General features: G+C 37.7%; 1 long non-coding RNA gene across 1 annotated transcript in view; it reads left to right on the top strand.

Annotated features, from left to right (window-relative positions):
* Nucleotides 1-370: 370 nt before the first annotated feature.
* The window catches only part of LOC107128853 (uncharacterized), a 31,031-nt gene continuing 9,332 nt past the window's right edge, over nt 371-22,069 (top strand). Inside the window, exons 1-2 of the long non-coding RNA XR_001488591.3 lie at nt 371-655; nt 1,844-1,935. This is a non-coding gene — a long non-coding RNA (uncharacterized lncRNA). The remainder of the gene's footprint in view (nt 656-1,843; nt 1,936-22,069) is intronic.

Raw genomic sequence — 22,069 nt, 5'->3', positions numbered from 1 at the left:
GGGAAATAAAAATGAAAGAAAAATTTACAATCTAATGACCTCAACAAATAATTACTTTAATATATTAGATAGTAGTCTATTATTTCTTCTGCGCACACTAATTCTGGGTTCTAAACATTTTAATTATTCTTCTTTCGAAGAAGTGGAGGTTCAGAGAAATCCAGACAAATTTTCTTGTTTTTTTTATGTCACTCCTCATCTCTTGTTTTAATCACAGGTTAGGAGGTATAAAATTTAGTCCTTAAATGCAGAAAAGCAAAATACCTACTGCACTTTCCTCTGACTCCATACATTGATTCCTGTTCCAAATTCCATTCTTGCCAAGCCTCCCCCACTTTTCCCTGAGTTGCATCAAATCCTCACCGTCCTCTAGCCACAGCGGCATCGGCTGAGACCTTCATCCTGATTGTTCCTTAGGTGCTGTTTAGTGCCAGCCACTGAAGAAAACCCTCTTGTTTCCACCCACGCGGCCCCATCTGGTTTCAGGGCCTCCTCTGTGCTATTTTGGGGTGTGAGGAGATCATTTTTCAACGCCCACAGTGTGCGGGGGCTGGGAACTCTGCATCCTCCCCAATACTTTTATTTCTTCTCAGAGGGGTCTTGCCTCCTTTCCCAAGCTCAGCCTGTGGAGTAAAGCGCAGACCCCATCTCTCGGGTACCTAACGACGCCCCCGCCCTCTCTGCTTCTCCAACTCTCCTTTTCCAATCTTTTTCTAGTTTGAGTCTCCTAAGGAGACTAGGAGTTCTCCTAAGGAGCTAGACTTAAAAAACGTAGAAATCTGAAAAGATTCCTTTTTGGTGCTTGTTGCCATCCTGAGTTCTTCCTGAGATGAAGGTCTAATCTGGTGTTTGAATGAAGGCAAAGGTCAAGGCAGAAAACGAAACACTGGGGAGGCCTTTAATATTTCTAAAATACTCTTTAGACACAATAGCAGAGAGAAAATTTTGCTTTCTGCTTTTTTTAGTTGACCGAAAGTATCACCAAATATTATTACTTAGCCTTTAAAATAACTTTTAATACTTGCCTAATCATACATTGCCTAAATTCCAAGAGGCATGGGTTTTGTTTTGTTTTGTTTTGTGAAAGACTCTTGTTCCGTCGCCCAGGCTGGAGTGCAGTGGTGTGATCTCGGTTCACTGCAACCTCCACCTCCCTGGTTCAAGTGATTCTTCTGCCTCACCCTCCTAAGTAGCTGGGATTACAGGCATGCACCTCCATGCCCAGCTAATTTTTGTATTTTTATTAGAGATTGGGTTTTGCCATGTTGGCTAGGCTGGTCTTGAACTCCTAACCTCAAGTGATCCACGCGCCTCGGCCTACCAAAGTGCTGGAACTATAGGTGTGAGCCACTATGCCCGGCTTTGTTGTGTTTTTTGGTTGTGAGGAATGTTGAAGCTCACTGTGAGGGAGCCAGAGGTGTAGAGAGGACTCTGGGAGAGGGAATTTGTATCAAAGGCGACTTCAGGGTCCTCAGTTTCTGGCTATCACTGCCAGCAATGAAACGATAGAAACATGAACGTAAATTAGAGACATTTATTTGAGTTTCTGTCTGTGTTTATATTAAACAAAGAAGTTCTATGGTTGTGGGCTCCCCAAGAGCCTGATGCTTTCTGAAAGATCGAATATGTACCTCATATCTTTTGGTTGTTGTTGCCATTGTTGTTATTGAGACAGTCTCACTGTGTCGCCCAGGCTGGAGTGCAGTGGTGCAATCATAGCTCGCTGCAGCCTCAACCTCCCTGATTCAAGTGACCCTCCTGCCTCAGCCTCCCTAGTAGCTAGAACCACAGGCATGTGCCACCACTCCCAGCTAATTTTTTTTTTTTGAATTATTATTTGCAGAGACAACGTCCATTATATTGCCCAGGCTGGTCTCAAAATCCTGGGCTCAAGTGATCCTCCCACCTTGGCCTCCCAAAATGCTGGAATTACAGGTATGAGCCACCAGGCTCAGCCTACCCCATGTCTTAGTGCAGTTCACAATTGGGTAGGTAACACCAAATAAGAGCATCATAGATATATGGAGAGCTTGAGAAAATAAGTAAAAAGGCTGTTTGCTCTTTAAAAATTGAGTCTGCTGGCCTTGATATAATATCCAGTACACTAGACTCTGATCCAATGGTTCAAGTTCAAATTTACTTAATTTTGTTTGCATATAACATGACATATTGCAAAGTACTTTCACATCTAGAATTTCTACATAGAATGAACCCCAAGGTGGCAAATTTGTTGGAAGAGAGATGAGAAGATCAAGTGAATTATTTTGAAGCAGGCTTTGCATAACAAACACAAGACTTTTTCCTTAGATTGTGTATTTGGGCCAATGGACATTGATCTCCAGCCACCCTAGGGCACAGCTACTGAAGGTAGGTACAGGCTTGGGTGGTCTGACAGTCCTTGTTATGTGATCTTGAGCAACTTACATAACTTCTTTAGGTGTTAATTTTCTCATTTGAAATATGAATAACCATATCTACCTATTAAGGTTATGATAAGGATTTGAGACAATGTAAAGTGCCTGGCACACAGTAGGTATTCAGTAAAAAGTAGCTATTATTCGTAAATATTATTCCCACAAAAGCATTTATGAGCACAAACAGGATAATTATGGAGGAAAGATGAAACTAAGAAAACAAAACAAAACTAACACCAACAACAAATTACTCAGCCTGTGATGATTGTCCTTTTGGGAGTTTTAAAAAGCTGATCATTGCTTGATTTCATGATATTATCCTTCCCCAGGCCCCACAAAGTATTATATGACATGTTTATTAGTTTAAGTGGTTTTGCTTCTTGAGACTTTAGAATTTTGTAACACCCTTTATGCTACTGAAGATTCTCTGGGGAGTTACAAAACCAGTATCGAGATTTCCTTTTAAAATATTAACAAAAAAGTAAATAAATTATCTCTCTCTAACACAGGCAGAGCCAAGATAACATCTAATAAAGGGCTGGCTTCATACCTAGGCTGACAACAGAATGCTATTTAACCACCTTGTCCCTTCCCTCTGTCTTGCTTCCCCTCGCCCTTCCCATAAATAAGCACTGGAAATTAAAAAGCTGCAATTCTACCCCAAAGTAATTACCTTGGTGCATAGATAGGACATTCCAAAGGGCAGAGAAGAGCATGTACTAACGATAAGAAAAGAAGAAAAACCAGAGAGTGAGGACCAGTGCGCATAGGATTCAAGGAGTAGCTCTGGACAAGAGCAAATAGGATGAAAACCCTAAAGAGGATTTGGGAGGTGGAACACGGCCAAGGAGAAACGACTACAATATATACAACCCAGTTTACCCTCCTGATGCTCATACAGCAATTGGGTTCAATAGTGTCCTGAAAAAAAAAAAAAAAAAAAAAAAGCTTCTCCTCCCAAATCTCTCCAAAAGCATAAATGCTAACTGCAGAAAGGTCAATGAACTCTTACCTGAGAATATTCTAACCACGCTTAGAAATCAGTATTTCTTAGGAAACTTGAGTTCTTAGCCTAGTTCTGCTATTAATGATTTGGGAGAGTCTGAGGAAATTACTCTACCTATTTTGACCCCAGTGACCTCATTCGTATTCTTCTGTTGAACAAGTATTTGTGTAGCAACTACCAGAAGCCAGGTATTATGATACATGTTGATGGCAAAATGGAGAATGAGAGCGGCATGTTTTTTGACCTTATGGAATTCACTGTGTAGTGGAAGTAGACTAAACACAAACACAATGAATCCAATGAAAGGTGAAGAAAGAACATTAGGCTGAAGCTGCATGATGGCCAGGGGCACTGAGGCTGGCAAGACAGGTCAGCATGAGGACTGACACGGGAGGGGCCCCAGGGAGAGCAGGCTGAGGCAAAGCCTGAAAGGCCACATGCTGCAGGGCTGTGGAGGCATAAGGAAACCATGGGTTTCATTTGAAACGCAATGGGAAGGCCCTGGAAAAACAAAAGCAGAGGTAGGATGGTTTGTAAATATGTATGGTTTATAAATATGTCACATTCCTAGCAGTTTGAAAATTCTATTATTCTGACTATCCATCCTAAACACTTATGGCCCAAGTAGTCTCTTTAATGTAAGAGAAATTTCTCCAACCTGAAGAATAGTCTTTGGATTAGAAAATCTCTAGGTTCCCTGTGACCTCTCCTCTCACCTTCTACATTCACCTGGCATGTTTATCTCTCTCTCTTTGTGACCATTCCCAGGTCTGCAATTTCTTGGCATCTTCCTTCAAGCCCCACATCCAAGTATACTTCTCAAACCTTATTGACATTTGATGAACTGCGTTCCAACTTGCCTTCAATTCCCTGTAAACCTGGAGTGTCACCTGACTGAAGCCTCTAGCTTTAGCATGCTAAGCCATGAGAATTCTTCTCCATGAAATCATTTACTTTCCCATAAAATCTGCTTGAGAACTGTTTAATAAGCTCCTTGTCAAGGAAGAGAGAAGGAACTCAACAAACATTTGTATTGTACCCTGCATCTCCCACAAAGATAAAGTTGTTGTCTCCAAATTACGGCCTCTGTAGACATCCTAAACCCTTTAGGCTTAAGTGTTTTAGGATATCCAGTGAGAATTCAACAAACACCACATGGCGGGGAACCATAACCACAATGTCTGCTTTTCAGCACTTTAACTCGTGGGATCTGAGGAAAGAACTGGCCTTTCAAGACTCCATTTCTCACAGAAGTACAGTCATTTCTGCCTCATGTGTTAATTTAGTTTGGCAATATATTGCAGCTATTGTGCAGCTTTTGTGTTTTATGGTTTGACACAAGAAGGGACAGCTCTAATACCTTTGAATTTTGTATGGGTTGTGGGTGCCCAAAGCCGACATTTTCCAGCAGCTGGTAAACAGCTTTAAGATTGAGAATCTCTTCGTTTTGCTCTCATTTGCCTGGAGGGTCGTAAATGTCAGAGTCTTGTAACTTACGCACAAATAAAGCCCACTGGTAAGTCTGTAAAAGCAGTCTGGACACATGCACACAGTGAGCATATGAAGACACTTCATTATTTCTTTTCCTGGTGGCAGTGCAAGGAAAGAGCATGGAAGAGATACCCGCCCAGCTTCCAGATGAACTGCATGTTTAAAGCTTAGTTGAAAGATGTACTTAGCATTCAACTGAAACATGCAAGTCTGATGAAAGAGCTATTTTCATCAGGTTTTTCTATAGTTTAAACAATTTGGAATAAAATGATTGGATTGTTAGATCAGAAAGAAGGGCAATTACAATGCACAGACCATTTTCTAAGAATAGTTGTACTTATTAAGAATTTAAAAACAACCTATTTCGTTGCCTTTTACGTTTATTCTCATCTTTTTAAAAAACTCTCACTCTACCTCTTTTTGTAGGATTATGTCTAACTACTGGTTATTTTTTAAAATTTCAGTTTCTTCAGAATTATCTGTTCATTTGTTTTCCAGAATGTTAAGTCCTCCTGGCAAAGTCTTACAATCTATTTTCCTTGAACCTATAAGAACCTTGTTAACTGTGTGATATGCAGCAAACCAAACATTTGTGTAGTATCTGTCTGCCTAGGAGATAAAGCTGTTCTTGCAATTAAAGTCCTGGAAGACATCAATAACCCCCTTTTGCTTTAGGCATTTCAGGAGAATTGCCAAGAGAGAAAGAGGGAGGGGAGACAGAGCTGGAGAGGGGGAGAGAGAGGGGAGACTGAGAGAGAGGATCAACTCTAGATGTATGAAGAACCTCAACCTCGATCTCTTGCAGTTAGAAAATGAATATACTAGGGCAAATAAACATCTTGAAGAAAAGACTTCATAGCAAATTGTTTTTTATTAGGTTTTTAAAATAAAGTTACTGCTTGATCTAATGCAATAATCTTGATTTTTCTATTTTAGTTCAATGTATAGCTGTGTGTTGAATTTTTCTAAGAGAATAAAAACTGCTCATTAATTCCAGTAAATTCATTGAAAGAAAAGTTAATTATAATAATGTCCTTAGTTTTCCCCAAAGATTATGGATATGATGGGGCCTAATTCCAAATTTTTTTATAGACCACTTTTCCAAATGCCACAAATCCAAATAAAGTTCAATTTTAAAGGCTTCCATACATTACAGAGTTTTCTTCAAAAGTTTTCTCCAGAGTCAAGCCAATTTGTAAACTGTCCTCAAAGCCACAGTGACCTACTTTGATGATTGAAATGCTTTGTTTGAAAAGCAAAAGATATATTTTATGAAAATGCTTACATTAAAGAACACAATTATTACAACAAAATGATTATCAAAATGACTGCTCTATTGTTCAGTGAATTATAGTTTTCTGTTATTCTAGAAATGAATGTTAGTTCCTTCATTTTCTAAATTAGAACCTTCTGTATGCATAATGTATGTTCGTGGTAACTGGTGTGCATGTGTGTGTCTGTTTCCCACCGTTCCCCTTACTTCAATACCCAGTAAGTTGACACGGCTGCTATTTGTGAATATAACATATCAGGAATCTAAAAGAGTCAACACGAGCTCTTTAGCACCTCAACTTACATTTTGGGTAATTTCCTATGCGAGTCCTTAATGAAAGGCATTCTCTTCGTTCCTTCCCTTTTCTCTCCTCTCCTGTTCTCCCTTGATGTCCCTGGGATAGCACTGGTGAAGACACTGCAATGTACGCAGCTAGTTTCTGCTGACCTGCAGCCTGCTCTTGAATTGGAAATTAGGTCTTCAACATGAGGCTGTCAGCATTTTACCAAAATACTTCATTGATGTGTAATAACACATTTAATAACACATTTAACAAATGGCAAAAAATCAATCATGATCTGAGAGATTTAGGTCTCATTTCTGAATAGAGTAAGTTGAAGATTTCCCAGAGTTGTTTTCTTCTAATAGCATCAAAGCTATATTGGGATTGGCCCAGAAAGCTGTTAAGTTGTTGCAGGGGTCTGATGTCAAACTTGTTTCAGAGGAGCTAACCTAAGTGGCTTCTTGAGCTCCTTTTTTATCGGATTCTGGAATCTGGAGACCTAGAAGCCCTGGAATTTTTCAGAAGCAGTCACAAGAATTTCTGAGTTTTTGCATCCAAGGACTATTGAAAGTGACAGGTATTCCAATTCCTAAGCAGACCAGGGCTAAAGGAAAGAAGGAAGGAAAAGAGGGAGAGAGAGACAAAGGGGGTAGAAAAGGGAGGGAGGGAGGAAGAAAGAAAGGAGGGAGAGAGGGAAGGAGGAAGGGGCAGATGAGGGAGGAAAAACAGCAAAAACCTAAATTTGTTTAATATTTAAAGGTTAAACTTGTGGCACGTTTACCTCTGAACATTTTCTCTCCCACACACACACGCACAGTGTATGCATGTGTGTGTGTGTGTGTGTGTGTGTGTGTGAGAGAGAGAGAGAGAGAGAAAGAGAATGGGTACAGTTTGTTTATACTTTGATTTTCCTTGCTTCACCCAGCCGTCTTCAAATTCGTTCTTCTCTTCTCACAAACATTTCTCCTGCTCTTAACCACCTCTTTACCATTCCATTCCCCACTCTGCCACACTGCTTGCTCCAGTCCACCAAGATCCTGTGTTTATCCTGCTTGTTCAGTCTTCCCTGACCACTCTAGCCCAGAGATGTTTGTCCCCTTGGTCTCCCACTTACAGTCTGAACTAGCCATTTGGCCCGTATCAATGACAACCTGGTGGTGTCACTTATCTCGTCTCATGTATGTGTCTTATCTGTCCAGTTAGATTCAGAACTCTTAAGAGCAAGAATTATTATCTTTCTTTTTTTTTCTTTTTTTTCTTTTTAAAAATTGTATTGCACATAAGAGCTTACACATAGTGGTAGGTGGTCAATAAACATTAGTTGATTAATTGATCAATTAAACAGTTGAGAATATAATGTTTCATCAAGGCTACCTTGTTGGTTAAATAACTTGTCAGTTTAACAACCTTCATAAGCAAGAAAATTTTATTTGTGAACTAAACTTCAAGGTTCAAATTTGTGAAACTTCAGGATAGAAACAGAGGATAATTCTTCCTCTGTTCTTGTAGCAATGCCTTACATTTATTAAAATATCTACCCTAGCTGTAGTATCCATTTCGAGTTAGAATTTTTGAGGAGATATGTGTTGGGCTATATAAAAAGAAAGAAAAGAATCAGTTACTGGTGTAGCATTATTGTGATTTCACAGCCCCTTTCAATACATCAAATTTCTTCTCCAAATTTCTCCCTAGAAGTGCAATTTTCACAGTAGCCAAAGATCTACTTAAGACTAATTTCCCTTCCTGCTGTATTTTTGTCCAGATTGTACTGTTCAATTTAGATTGGAAGTCAGGGGGCATTTCTTTGTTGTTTCCTGGACAGGACTGAAAATAGAGTTTGTCACAACAAGAAGTAATTACAGAGCACTTAATATTTGTAAAGTGCTTTCCAATCTTGTACCAGTTTGTCTTTGAAGCAGTATTGTTGATGTGGGCTACTTATCTCCTGAATTTCCAGATGGAGAAAGGGGCAGAGAGGTTAAGTGGCTTGCCTGAAATTTAATAGTATGTTACTTGTAATGCTCCAGTATTCAGTATTAATGCTTCACAAGTCTTGAGTGAAAAAGGTTATCCATATTTTCTTTCTAATTTTGAAGGCAAATATAATTCTAGGGCTACCCATTAGCCGCTGTTTTGCAGGATAGTAGAAGTATTTGGTTTGTGATTTTTAGGCCTTAAGAGATTAGAAGATACTTTAACAAAATAAAATTAATTAAAGAAGTTTTAAGTAACTTAGTGCATGAAAAAAATCATTTTGTGGTATAGAGGTGCATAAAAAACTATATAGGATTTTTCACCACAGCAGCCAAGTAGTTGAAACATCAATTTAAAAGCTAACAATAAAGCTCTCTCTCACCAAATAGCTTTTAGGCAATAAGACTTCTATTCTACTTGCGATAATTTTATGCATTGAGAGAAGGGGTTAGGGCCATCCTGCGAGTGTGAGGTGAAGGGTGTTGGTGCAGGTAGCCTGCTCTCACTGGATCTCAGCTTTCAGATGCCAACTTCCAGACCTGTCGCTGCTAAACTCAGTGAGTGGTTTAGAGCCTTAGATTTTTTCCTCTCTAGATTTATCGTAGACGTTTCATTGCCCACAATCACAGAAAGCCATCTTGGTATTATATTTTACTCTGACGGTTTCTTGTGTTGTGATTGGTTTCTTTCTTTGGAGATGGGGTTCAAAGGGAGGAGGGGAGCTGTTAATAAATGCACTATTACCCAGGTTAATTACTACCTTTGCTCATATATGTCCAGTTTTCAGTTTGAAACAAGATTAAATGCCTCTAATTTAAACATCATTGAGGAAGCGTTCTATGAAGCCCCTAAACAATATTTAAATTCTTGTCCCACAAGCCAAGTAGGGCCAAGGAATCTCACCCCTTTCAAGCCCATTAGCCAAGAATAACTTTTACCACGGTTTCAGGAAATCCCCTCTTTGATGGGGCTCTGGAAAAGTTGAATGAATAGTTACTGTTATCCTTACTTTATATATCAAGACACGTTTTTGAAGGAAGAGAGATTTGCATACCCATTAAGGTCTCCACAGCTCAGATATTCTTGGCCCCATCTTTGAAACTGATCATCAAGTAGATGTTGGTAATCCTGATATATTTTGGTGGGCATGTGGGGATCAAATCAAGTAAGCTATAAAATCTTTCAGAAGTGACTACTCAGAAAAAAAAATAAAAGTAAGTTCTCTCATTTGAAGTGGTCAGTCTTTTTCACTCTCTGAGAAAAGCCTTTCTGCCTACCTTAGCTAAATAAGTTCACAGTAATCCCTAGAATTTATATAGAATAAAATGTAAAAGGTGTTGTCTTTAGTTCTTATGACAGCTACATTTATCTTCTGTCTGTATAAAGCCGAGTCTTTAGAAATATGGCCTTTGGCTCCTCTTAATATATCAATTAAAGTTGAAAAGATTTTATAATCTTAATATTGACTTATTTTTAATGAACTAAAATTCTTCTTCTTTTTTTCTACTATATCATTAAAGGCCTATTAAATTAGAGAGGATTTTTGCCCAAATGAAAAATTCATCTTGGAAGTGACACCCCAAAGCAATCTCACTACGAAAATCCAAGAATGTAACCACGGAACACATTTCTCTTTAATTTCACAGCTGGCATGTTTATTACCTATTTATTTAACTCTGTCCATCTCTGGAAAAGCCTTAACATTAAAGATGTTATTCAGTTTTCGAAGTGTGCTTTTGGGGACAAAGGGGCAGAGCAAGAAGTTGGAATAGAAGGCCCCGCCAATCATCTCCCTGCCCTCCCTCCTCCCAGGAACACCAAATTCAACAACTATAAAAAGCTCCTTTGTAAGACTTACCAAAAATCAGGTGATTACTCACAGTACTTGGTTTTAACTTCATAACTTTGAAAGAGGCACTGAAGAGAATGGGAAAGACCCTATTGAATTGTTGACACCACCCCTACCCCATCCCTCTACAGTGGCTGCATGGCGTAGAGAAACCTGTGTGCTTGAAAGAAAGAGACTGCAGTGATCATGAGACTATACATTGAACTCAGTGGTGCCCTGTTACAGCGGAAAGCAAAACCAATCTGAACTCACCTGATACCTGACCATGGAGGGAGTATTTAAACAAGCCCTAGCCAGAGAGGAATCATCTACCCCAATGGTTGGAACTGGAGTTCTAGCAAGCCTTGCTACCATGGGCTGAAGTGCTTTGGGGCCCTAAATAAGTTTGAAAGACAGTCTAGGCTACAAGTACTGCAAGTTCTAGTGCTGAGCTGGCTCAGAGCCAGTGGATTTGGGGGCACATGACTTACCGAGACACTATCTGGGGAAGCTAAGGAAGTGCTCATACTGCTACTCCCCCAACCCCAGGTGAAACAGCTCTCAGTTCCAAAAGAGACGTCTTCTTTCCACTTGAAGAGAAGAGAGGGAAAAGTATAGAGGGCTTTTGTCTTGCATCTTGGATACAGCTCAGCCACAGTAGGATAGGGCATTGATCAGAGTCATGAGGCCCCATTTCCAGGCCCTAGCTCCTGGATGACATTTCTAGACATACCCTGGGCCAGAAGGGAACTCACTGCCTTGAAGGGAAGGACCCTGTCCTTGCAGGATCTATCACCTAATAACTAAAGAGGTCTTGGGCCCTGAATGGGCCTTGGGTGAGACTATGAGATGTTCTGGTTACCCAGCACATTTGCAGCTCCAGTAGCTATGGGGTGAGAATCCTTCTGCTTGAGAAAAGCAGAGGAAAAAGTAAATGAGACTTTGTCTCACACCTTAGGTACTAGCTTGACCACAGTATAATAGAGCACCAAGTGGGCTGTTGGAGTCCCTCATTCCAGGCCTTGGCTCTTGGATGACATTTTTGGACCTGTGCTGAGCCAGAGGGTAGCCCACTGCCCTGAAGGATGAGTCCCAGGCCAGGCAACATTCACCACAAGCTGACTAAAGAGCCCTTGGACCTTCAGTGAACATTGCTGGTAGCTTGGCAGTACTCCCCATGGAACTGTGGTGGTGGCGGCCATGGGGTAAGCCTCCTCTACCTGTGGAAAAGGGGAGGGAAGAGTGGGAAGGACTGTGACTTGTGGTTTGAAGGCTAGCTCAACTGCAACACAATAGAGCACCAGGTAGAATTCTAAGGTTGTTGACTCCAGACCCTAGCTCCTGGACAGAATCTCTGGGCCTGCTCAGGGCCTGAAGGAACGAGCCTGACTGACTTCACTACCTGCTGATTGCCGAGCACTAGGGCCTTGAGTGAACATAGGTGAAAGCCAGGTAGTGGTGACAGCAGGCCTTGGGTGAGGCTCAGCGCAGTCCCAGTGACCACAGGGATGCTTATGTCATCCCACTCCCAGCTCCAGATGGCTCAGTATACAGAGAGACACTCCTTTTTTTTTGCGGGGTGGGGGGTGTGGGAGAAAGGGAAGACTACAAGTGTCTCTATCTGGTAATTCAGAGAATTTTTCTGAATTATCCAAGACATCAAGGCAATACATCTATGAGTCTGCAAGAACCACAGCATTACTGGGCTTGAGTTACCCCCTAATGCAAACACTGCTTAGATCACAATATTCAAGTCCTGTTGAGTACCTGGAAAGTCTTCCTAAGAAGGATGGGAACAAACAAGCCCAGACTGTGAAGACTGCAATAAACACCTAACTCTTCAGTGCCTCTTCAATGCCCAGATGAACATCAGCAAACATCACGACCATCCAGGAAAACATGACCTCACTAAACGAACTAATTAAGGCACCAGGGACCATTCCTGGAGAAACAACAGAGAATTGAAAATAGGTGTGTTGAGCAAAGTCAAAGAAATTCAAGATAACACAGAGAAGAAATTCAGAGTTCTATCAGAGAAATTCAACAAAGAGATTGAAATTATTAAAAAGGATCAGGCAGAAATTCTGGAGTTGAAAATGCAATTGAAACACTGAAGAATGCATCAGAGTCTCTTAATAGCAGAATTGATCAAGCAGAAGAAAGAATTGGTGAGCTTGAAGATAGGTTATTTAAAAATACAGTGAGAGGAGACAAAAGAAAAAAGAATAAAAAGAATGAAGCACACCTACAAGATCCAGGAAATAACCTCAAAAGCACAATTTTAAGAGTTTTTGGCCATAAAGAGGAAGTGGAGAAAGAGATAGGGGTAGAAAGTTTATTTAAAAGGATAATAACAGAGAACTTCCTAAACCTAGAGAAAGACCTAGAGAAACCTAAAGAAAAACCTCACCCAAGCAGATCTAACCCAAATAAGCCTACCTCAAAACATTTAATAATGAAGCTCCCAAACCTCAGGGATAAAGAAAGGATCCTTAAAGCAGCAAGAGAAAATAAACAAATAACATACAATGGAGCTCCAATATATTTGACAGCAGACTTTTCAGTGGAAACCTTGCAGGCCAGGAGAGAGTAGCATGACATACTTACAATGCTGACAGAAAAAACTTTTACCCTAGAATAGTATATACAATGAAAATATCCTTCAAATGTGAAGGAGAAATAAGGACATTTCTAGAAAAACAAAAGCAGAGGGATTTAATCAACACCAGACCTGTCCTATGAGAAATGCTAAAGGGAATACTCCACTCAAAAAGAAAAGAACATTAATGAGTGATAAGTAATTACCTGAAGGTACAAAACTCACTGGCAATAGTAACTACTCAGAAATACACAGAATATTATAACACTGAAACTGAAGTATGTAAACTACTCTTAAGCAGGAAGTCTAAAAGGTGAACTAATCAAAAATATTAACTACAATGACTTTTCAAGACATAGTACAATAAGAATACATAGAAACAACAAAAAGTTAAAAAGTGAGGGGGTGAATTTGAAGTATAGAGTTTTTATTAGTTCTTATTTTGCTTATTTTTTTGTTTATGCAAACAGTGTTATGTTATTATCAGCTTGAAATATTGGATTATAAGATAGTATTTGCAAGCCTCATGGTAACCTCAAGTCAAAAAACATACAACAAATACACACACACAAAAAGCAAGAAATTAAATCATACCAGCAGAGAAAATCACCTTCACTAAAAGGAAGACAGGAAAGAAAGAAAGAAGAAAGAGAAGACTGCAAAACAACCAGAAAACAGATAAGGAAATGGCAGGAATAAGTACTTTCTTATCAATAATAACATTAATGTAAATGGACTAAGCTCTCCAATCAAAAGATGTGAAATGGCTGAATGGATTAAAAAAAGACCCAGTGATCTGTTGCCTACAAGATACACACTTCACCTAAAAAGACATACACAGACTAAAAATAAAGGGATGGAAAAAGATACTCCATGCCAATGGAGACCAAAAAAAGAACAAGAGTAGCTATACATATATCAGACAAAACAGACTTCAAGACAAAAACTATACAGACAGACGGAAAAGATAAATGATGAAGAGGTCAATTCAGCAAGAGGATATAACAATTTTAAATATCAAGTGTCCAGATACATAAAGCAAATATTATTAGAGCTAAAGAAAGAGATAGACTCCAATACAGTAATAACTAGAAACTTCAACGTCCCACTTTCAGCATTGGACAGATCCTGCAGACAGAAAACCAACAAAGAAACATTGGACTTAATCTGCACCTAATCTGTGCTACAGACCAAATGGACCTAATAGATGTTTACATAACATTTCATCCAATGGCTACAGCATACACATTCTTTTTCTCAGCATATGGATAATTCTCAAGGATAGACTGTATGTTAGGTCACAAAACAAGTCTTAAAATATTTTAAAATATTGAAATAATATTAAGCATTTTCTCTGACTACAATGAAATAAAACTAGAAATCAATAACAAGAGGAATTTTGGAGACTATACAAACACATGAACAGTAAACATTAGCCTCCTGAATGATCTGTGGGTCAATGAAGAAATTAAGAGGGAAATTAAAAAATTTCCTAAAACAAATGATAATGGCAATATGACACACCAAAACCAGTAGGATAGAGCAAAAGCAGTACTAAGGGGGAATTTTGTAGCTATAAATGCCTACATCAAAAAAGAAGAAAAACTTCAAATAAACAACCTAATGATGCATCCCAAAGAACTAGAAAGGCAAGAGCAAACCAAATCCAAAATTAGTAGAATAAAATAAGTAATAAAGATAAGAGGTTAGATAAATGAAATTGAAATGAATACAATACAAAAGATCAATGAAACAAAAGTTGGTTTTTGGAAAAGATACACAAAATTGCCATATCTATAGCCAGACTAACTAAGAAAAAAAGAGAGAAGACCCAAATAATTAAAATCAGAAATGAAAAAGGAGACATTACAACTGATACTGCAGAAATTCACAAGATCATTAGTGGCTACTATGAGCAACTATATGCCAATAAGTTGGAAAATCTAGAAGTAATGGATAAATTCTTGGATACATACAGCCTACCAACACTGAATCATGAAGAAATCCAAAACTCGACCAGATCAACAACAAAAAACAAGATTGAAGACATAACAAAACTTTCCCAGCAAAGAAAAGCCTACACCGCAATGGCTTCACTGCTGAATTCCACCAAACATTTAAAGAAGAACTAATACCAATCCTATTCAAACTATTCTGAAAAGTCAAACTTATTCTATGAGGCCAGTATTACCCTTATACAAAAAGCAGAAAAAGACACATTACAAAAGGAAATTGCAGGCTAGTATCTCTGATGAATATTGATGCAAAAACCTCAATAAAATACTAACAAACTATAGCAAACTGAATTTAACAACATGTGAAAAAGATCATATATTATGACCAAGTGGAATTCTTCCCACTTGGATGCAAGGATGTTTCATCATACACAAATCAATCAATGTGATATATCATATCCCAGAATGAAGGACAAAAACCATATGATCAATGATCATTTCAATGTATGCTAAAAAAGCATGTGATAAAATTCAACATCTCTTTATTATGAAAACCTTCAACAAAACTGGATATAGAAGGAATATACGTCAACATAATAAAAGCCTTATATGAGGCCCCATAACTAGTATCTTACTGAATGGGAAAGAACTGATGGCCTTTCCTCTAAGATCTAGAACACAAGGATGCCTACTTTCTCCTACTGTTATTCAACACAGTACTGGAAGTCCTTGCTAGAGCGATTAGACAAGAGAAATAAATCAAAAGCATCCAAATTGAAAAATAAGTCAAATTATCTTTATTTGTAGATGATATAATCTTATATTTGGAATAACCTAGAGACTCCGTCAAAAAACGATTAGAACTGATAAATTCAGTAACATTGCAGGATACAAAATTAACACACAAGAATCAGTAGCATTTTTGTAAACTACCAATAAGTTTTTTATAAGTTAACAGCAAACAATCTGAAAAAGAAATCAAAAAAGTAATTTCATTTACAATAGCTACAAATAAAAATAAAATATCTAGGAATTAATCAAAGAGGTGAAAGATCTCCATAATAAAAACTATAAAACACTGAAGTAAGAAATTGAAGAGGACACCAAAAATTGGAAAGAAATTTTATGTTCATGGATTGGAATAATCAATATTGTTAAAACGTTCATACTATCCAAAGCACTCTATAGATTCAATGCAATTCCTATCAAAATACCATTGAAATTCTTCACAGAAGTAAAAAAAATCATAAAATTTATATGGAACCATGAAAGACCCAGAATAGCCAACCATATTCTAAGCAAAAAGAACACATTACCTGACTTCAGATTATACCACAGAGCTATAGTAAGCAAAGCAACGTGGTACTGACATAAAAACAGACACATAAACCAGTGGAACAGAATAAAGAGCCCAGAAATTAACCTATATATCTGCAATGAACTCAATATTTGACAAAGGTGCCAAGAACATACACTCAGGAAATCATGCTAGGAAAACTGGATATTCATATGCGGAAGAATGAAGCTAGACCCCATATCCTGTGCCGTATATAAAAATCAAATCAAGATGGATTGAAGACTTAAATCTAAGACCTCAAAGTATAAAACTACTAAATGAAAACACTGGGGGGAGTCTCCAGGACATAAGAGTGGGCAAAGATTTCTTGAGTAATACCCTACAAGCACAGGCAACCAAAGCAAACATGGATAAATGGGATCACATCAAGTTAAAAGCTTCTGCACAGCAAGGGAAATAATCAGTAAAGTGAGGAGACAACCCACAGAATGGGAGAAAAAATCTGTAAACCACCTATCAGACAAGAAATTAATAACCAGAATGCATGAGGAGCTCAAACAGCGCTATAGGAAAAAATATAATAATCTGATTTTAAAATGGGCAAAAAATCTTAATAGACACTTCTCAAGAGAAGATGTACAAATGGCAAACAGATATAGGAAAAGGTGCTCAACATCACTGATCATCAGAAAAATGAAAATCAAAACTTCAATGAGCTATCATTGCACACCAATTAAAAGGGCTCCTATCCAAAGATGGGCAATAACAAATGCTGGCAAGGATTTGGAAAAAAGGGAACAATTGTACACTGTTGGTAGGAATGTAAATTAGTACAGCCACTACGAAGAACAGCTGGAAGTTCCTCAAAAGCTAAAACTGAGCTACAATATGATCCAGCAATCACACTCCTAAGTATATACCCAAAAGAAAGGAAATCAATATATCAAAGAGATATCTGTACTCCCCTGTTTTTTGCAGCACTGTTTACAATAGCCAAGATTTGGAAGCAACCTAAGTGTCTACCAATGAATAAAGAAAATATGGTGCATATATACAATGGAATACTATGCAGCCATAAAAAAGAATGAGATCCTGTCATTTTCAAAAACATGGTTGGAACTGTAAGTCATTGTGTTAAGTGAAATAAGTCAGGCACAGAAAATCAAACTTCACATATTCTCACTTACTTGTGGGATCTAAAAATCAAAACAATTGAACTCATTGGAAGTTCAATTGCAAATGGTAGTGGGGGGATTGGGGGTAGTTGAGGAAAGCTAATGGGTACAATATAGAGTTAGAAAACATGAATATGACCTATTATTTGCTAGCACAACACGGTGACTATAGTAAAATGATTTAATCATCTATTTTTTAATAACTAAAATAATATAATCAGCTCATTTGAAACACAAAGGATAGATAAAAGGTGATGGATACCCCATTTATTTTGATGTGATTATTAAGAATTGCATGCCTGTATCAAAATATCTCATATCACCCATAAATATATATATCCACTGTGTACCCACAAAAATTAAAAAAACTCTAATTAAAAACAAACAAAAAATGAAGTGTGCCTTCTGGCTGTGAGAAAGAATCTTGAAAACTCATGGTGGGGCATTTGGGTATGTGAATATCAAGAAAAACCAGATAAAAACCAACATTTTCACCCTTTTGTGTAAGTTTTTTTTTTAAAGATTCTTTTTATGGAAGATCCTTAGAAAAGGGTTATTTAGTTGTGCTGCTGCCTTAGTAGTAGAAAATAACAATTGATGACAGTTGTTAGGTGCTGTTTGTGAAAGGCAGTGAGACAATTACTTTAAATGCAGCACTCTAAACAAGAACCCTATGATAATACTAATAAAAAGCCTATGATAATACTAGGGTATTGTTAGCCTATGTGAGCAGAAGAATGTGACTGAAGCTTCAGATAGTAAGGGATTTGCCTGTGGTCACATCACTCATAGGAAACAGAAGTGGAGCCAGAACTTGGGAATTTTTATCCAAAGCCAGGCCCTTAGATCTTCTAGCTACATCTAGCTGCTTTTTGTGCTCATATAAACACTACCCTGATTTTTATTACCAGGGTAGTGTTTATTTAAAAAATAGTCCACAAAATAACATGGAATAAAATTTAATTTAAACAAAACTTAATTTATATAATTTAATATATGTATGGTGGTGGGCTGAAAAGACCAAAGACAGACATTCCTTATTTTGGTGGACAAAAATTATTTCCTCAGAATTTTGAAATTTCTGGTTAGGGAGGAGATTTCAATCTGAGAGTCTTTAACAGTGGCAATAAGGATGCATAGTGGTCTCTTCCCACCTCTACCAGTAAAGTTATTTCAGGAAACCATGAGGGGTTTTTAGTGGTGGATTCCACCTTACAGTTAGTGGTTTGGGAACCTAGAAAATAATATAACCTCAGGGAATTTCAGATTTGGGAATTAATTTATTTATTTAATGGATCAAATTACACTGAGTTTCAATGCACATATACATTAGATACATATGTAAAAAATGAACCTTGATCCCTACCTCACACCATACTAAAAAAGTAATTCTAGATGGATTATAGAACTAAATGTGAAATGAAAAGCAATAAAACTTATAGAACAGAGCATAGGAAATTATCTTGGTAACTTTTGAGTTGAAAAAGATTTTTTAAACAGGATACAAAAAATACAGTAAAGGAAGATTGACATACTGAACTTTAGTAAAATTAAAAACTTCTGTCATTCAAGACATTAATAAGTGATTTCGAAGGCAAGTCACAAAATGGGAGGATATATTTGCAATGCTTAGAACTCACAAAGGACTCATAGCCAGAATATTTAAGGAACTTCTATATGTCAATAAGAAAAAGACATTTCAGTAGAAAATGTGCAAAAGACTTAGCAGGGAAGCTATAAAGGAAGATATCCAGTAGCTAATAAATATTAAAACTTATCAGGGAAATGCAAATGTGATTTCACTGTATCCTCATCAGAATGACTAATATTAAAACGACTGACCATAACAAGGCATGGCAAGGATGTAGAGTAACTTACACTTCTGGTGAGATTGTAAGTTGGTACCCTTGCTTTAGAGAACAGTTTGGCAGTATCTCCTAAACTAGAACATACATATATGCTATGCCAAATGATTTCAATTCTAGGTATGTAACTAATAGAAATGCATTAATATGTTTTTTTAAAAAAAACATGTTCATAGCAGCATTATTCACACTATCCCCAAACAACCCATTGTTCATCAACAGGAAAATGGAGAAATGAATTATTGTATATTCAGACAATGGTATACAATGGAGCAATGAAAAGAAGTGTACTGCAGATACATGCAGCAAAATGGATGAATCACCATAAATGTAATGCTGCTTGAGAAAGGTCACACACAAAAGAATACATACTATAAGGTTTCATTTATATGAAGTCTAAAGATAGGCAAAAGTCCAAAGATACCTTCTAATGGTAACAGTAATAAAAATTGGGGTAGTGTTTATATGAGCACAGTGTAATTTCACCTAGTCTGACTATATTTATATTTTTATACAATGTAAAAAATGTCACCTTCCCTCTGAAGTTTTACCTGATATTTTCCTTCTGTAATTACAAGGATATATTATTTGTGTTTCTATTTAGCATTTACATAATTCTATCTTGCTTCATGATTAGCTTTTTAAAGAATGTCTGCTTTTCAAAAGAAGACATACATGGAGCCAACAAGCATATGAAGAAAAGTACAATATCACTGATCATTAGAGAAATGCAAATTATAACCACAATGAGACACCATGTCACACTAGTCAGAATGGCTGTAATTAAAAAGTCAAAAGAAGATGACAGATGCTGGAGAGGTTGTGGAGAAAAGGGAACACTTATACACTGTTGGTGGTAATGTAAATTAGTTCAACCATTGTGGAAAGCAGTGTGGTGATTCCTCAAAGAGCTGAAGACAGAACTACCGTTTGATCCAGCAATCCCATTATTGGGTATATACTCACAGGAATATAAATCATTCTACCATAAGGACAAATGCAACAAATGTTCATTGCAGCACTATTCACAATAGCAAAGACTTGGAATCAACCTAAATGCCCATCAGTGACAGACTGGTTAAAGGCAATGTGGTACATATACACCATGGAATACTATACAGCCATAACAAAGAATGAGATCATATCTTTCGTGGGAACATAGATGGAGCTGGAGGCTCTTTTCCTAAGCAAACTAACCTGGGAACAGAAAACCAAATGCCACATGTTCTCACTAAAAGTGGGAGCTAAATGATGAGAACTTATGAACACAAAGAAGGAAACAACAGACACTGGTGTCTACTTGAGGATGGAGGGTGGGAGGAGGGAGAGGAGCAGAAAAGATAACTATTGCAAACTGGGTTTAATACCTGGGTCATGAAATAATCTGTACAACAAACCCCTGTGACACGAGTTTACCTATGTAATAAACCTTCACATGTACCCCCAAACCTAAAATAAAAGTTAAAAAAAAAGTCTGTTTTGTTCTTCTATTACTAACTTCATTCCGTTATGTACATATGTACTCACACACTATCCCCTTTTCAATAAATACGTTCAGATAGTGATAAAGAAGACAAAGTTGAGAGTATGTAAGAATAGTACCAATAAAGTTTTAAAATTAATCTTTTTAGTGAGTATAGCATACATTAGTCCCTCCTTATCCATAGGGGATATATTCCAAGACCCCAGTGGGTGCCTGAAACCACAGATAGTACCAAACCATATATAGACTATGTTTTTTCATGCACACATACCTGTGATAAAGGCTCATTTGTAAATTAGGCACAGTAAGAGATTAACAACTATAACTAATCATAAAATATAACAATTATAACAATATACTGTAATAAAAGTTATGTGAACCTGATCCCTTATTTGTTCCGTGTCTCAGAATTTTATTTTGTACTGCACTGTGGGTAACTGAAACCATGGAAAGCAAAACCAGAGGTAAGAAGGGCACTTCTTTATGCATAAAAATGCATAAATCCTAGGTGTAAAGATCAATTAATTTTCACAAATTGAACAACCCCAATGAAATAAATACACAGATTAAGATATCAAACTTTTGCAGTACCCCAGCCATTACAGATCCAAAAGTAACAGACATTTCCAAATTACAAATTATTGGGGCTATTTTTCAGAAGTAAGACAGACCCCCACCCAGACTTTGATTCCAGTATCAAGATTGACGACACCGCACACATTCAAAGAAGTGATGAGAAGGTTTATTGCATAGTGAGACTTTCTGGGGAGAATATGGTAGGCCTCCCACGCTGTTCTGAAAATGGTTTGGAGAGAGCAAGAAAATGAGACCGGCCTAAAGCGGTTGGGGTGGGACCAGGGTGAGTGTTTCTTCATGCAGAAAGGTGTTTGCAGGGTCTCAACCACACACTGTTATCAAAGAAGGGAGCACCAAGATTTTTTAATCAATTTGGTCAGATGTGTGGCAGAAGGGAAGAAGGAAGGGCATGGTTTTAAAAATATCCATAATCGAACATCAAAACATAGAATCAGACTTTTCAATCTTTATTAATTTATTTTTTTTTAATTTCATTTCATTTTATTTTGAGACAGGGTCTCCCTCTGTCTCCCAGGCCAGAGTGCAGTGGCACGATCATGGCTCACTGCAGCCTCAACCTCCTGGGCTGAAGCGATCCTCCTGCCTCAGCCTCCCAAGTACCTGGGACCACAGGCGCATGCCACCACGTGGGGCTAATTTTTGTATTTTTTGTAGAGACAGAGTTTTGCCATATTGCCCAGGCTGGTCTCGGACTCTTGGGTTAAAGCAATCTGCTCATCTCAGCCTCCCAAAATGTTGGCATTACAGGCATGAGCCACTGTGCCCAACTAGAGTTTTTATTACACAAATACAACCAACGTTAATTTCTTGCTCATGCTTCATGTCCAAG

Source organism: Macaca fascicularis, chromosome 2 (assembly GCF_037993035.2).
Source record: "Macaca fascicularis isolate 582-1 chromosome 2, T2T-MFA8v1.1".
In the NCBI taxonomy this organism is placed as follows: Eukaryota; Metazoa; Chordata; class Mammalia; order Primates; family Cercopithecidae; genus Macaca; species Macaca fascicularis.
The sequence above is the reverse complement of the archived record's forward strand: the minus strand, read 5'-3'. Positions and strand labels throughout refer to the sequence as shown.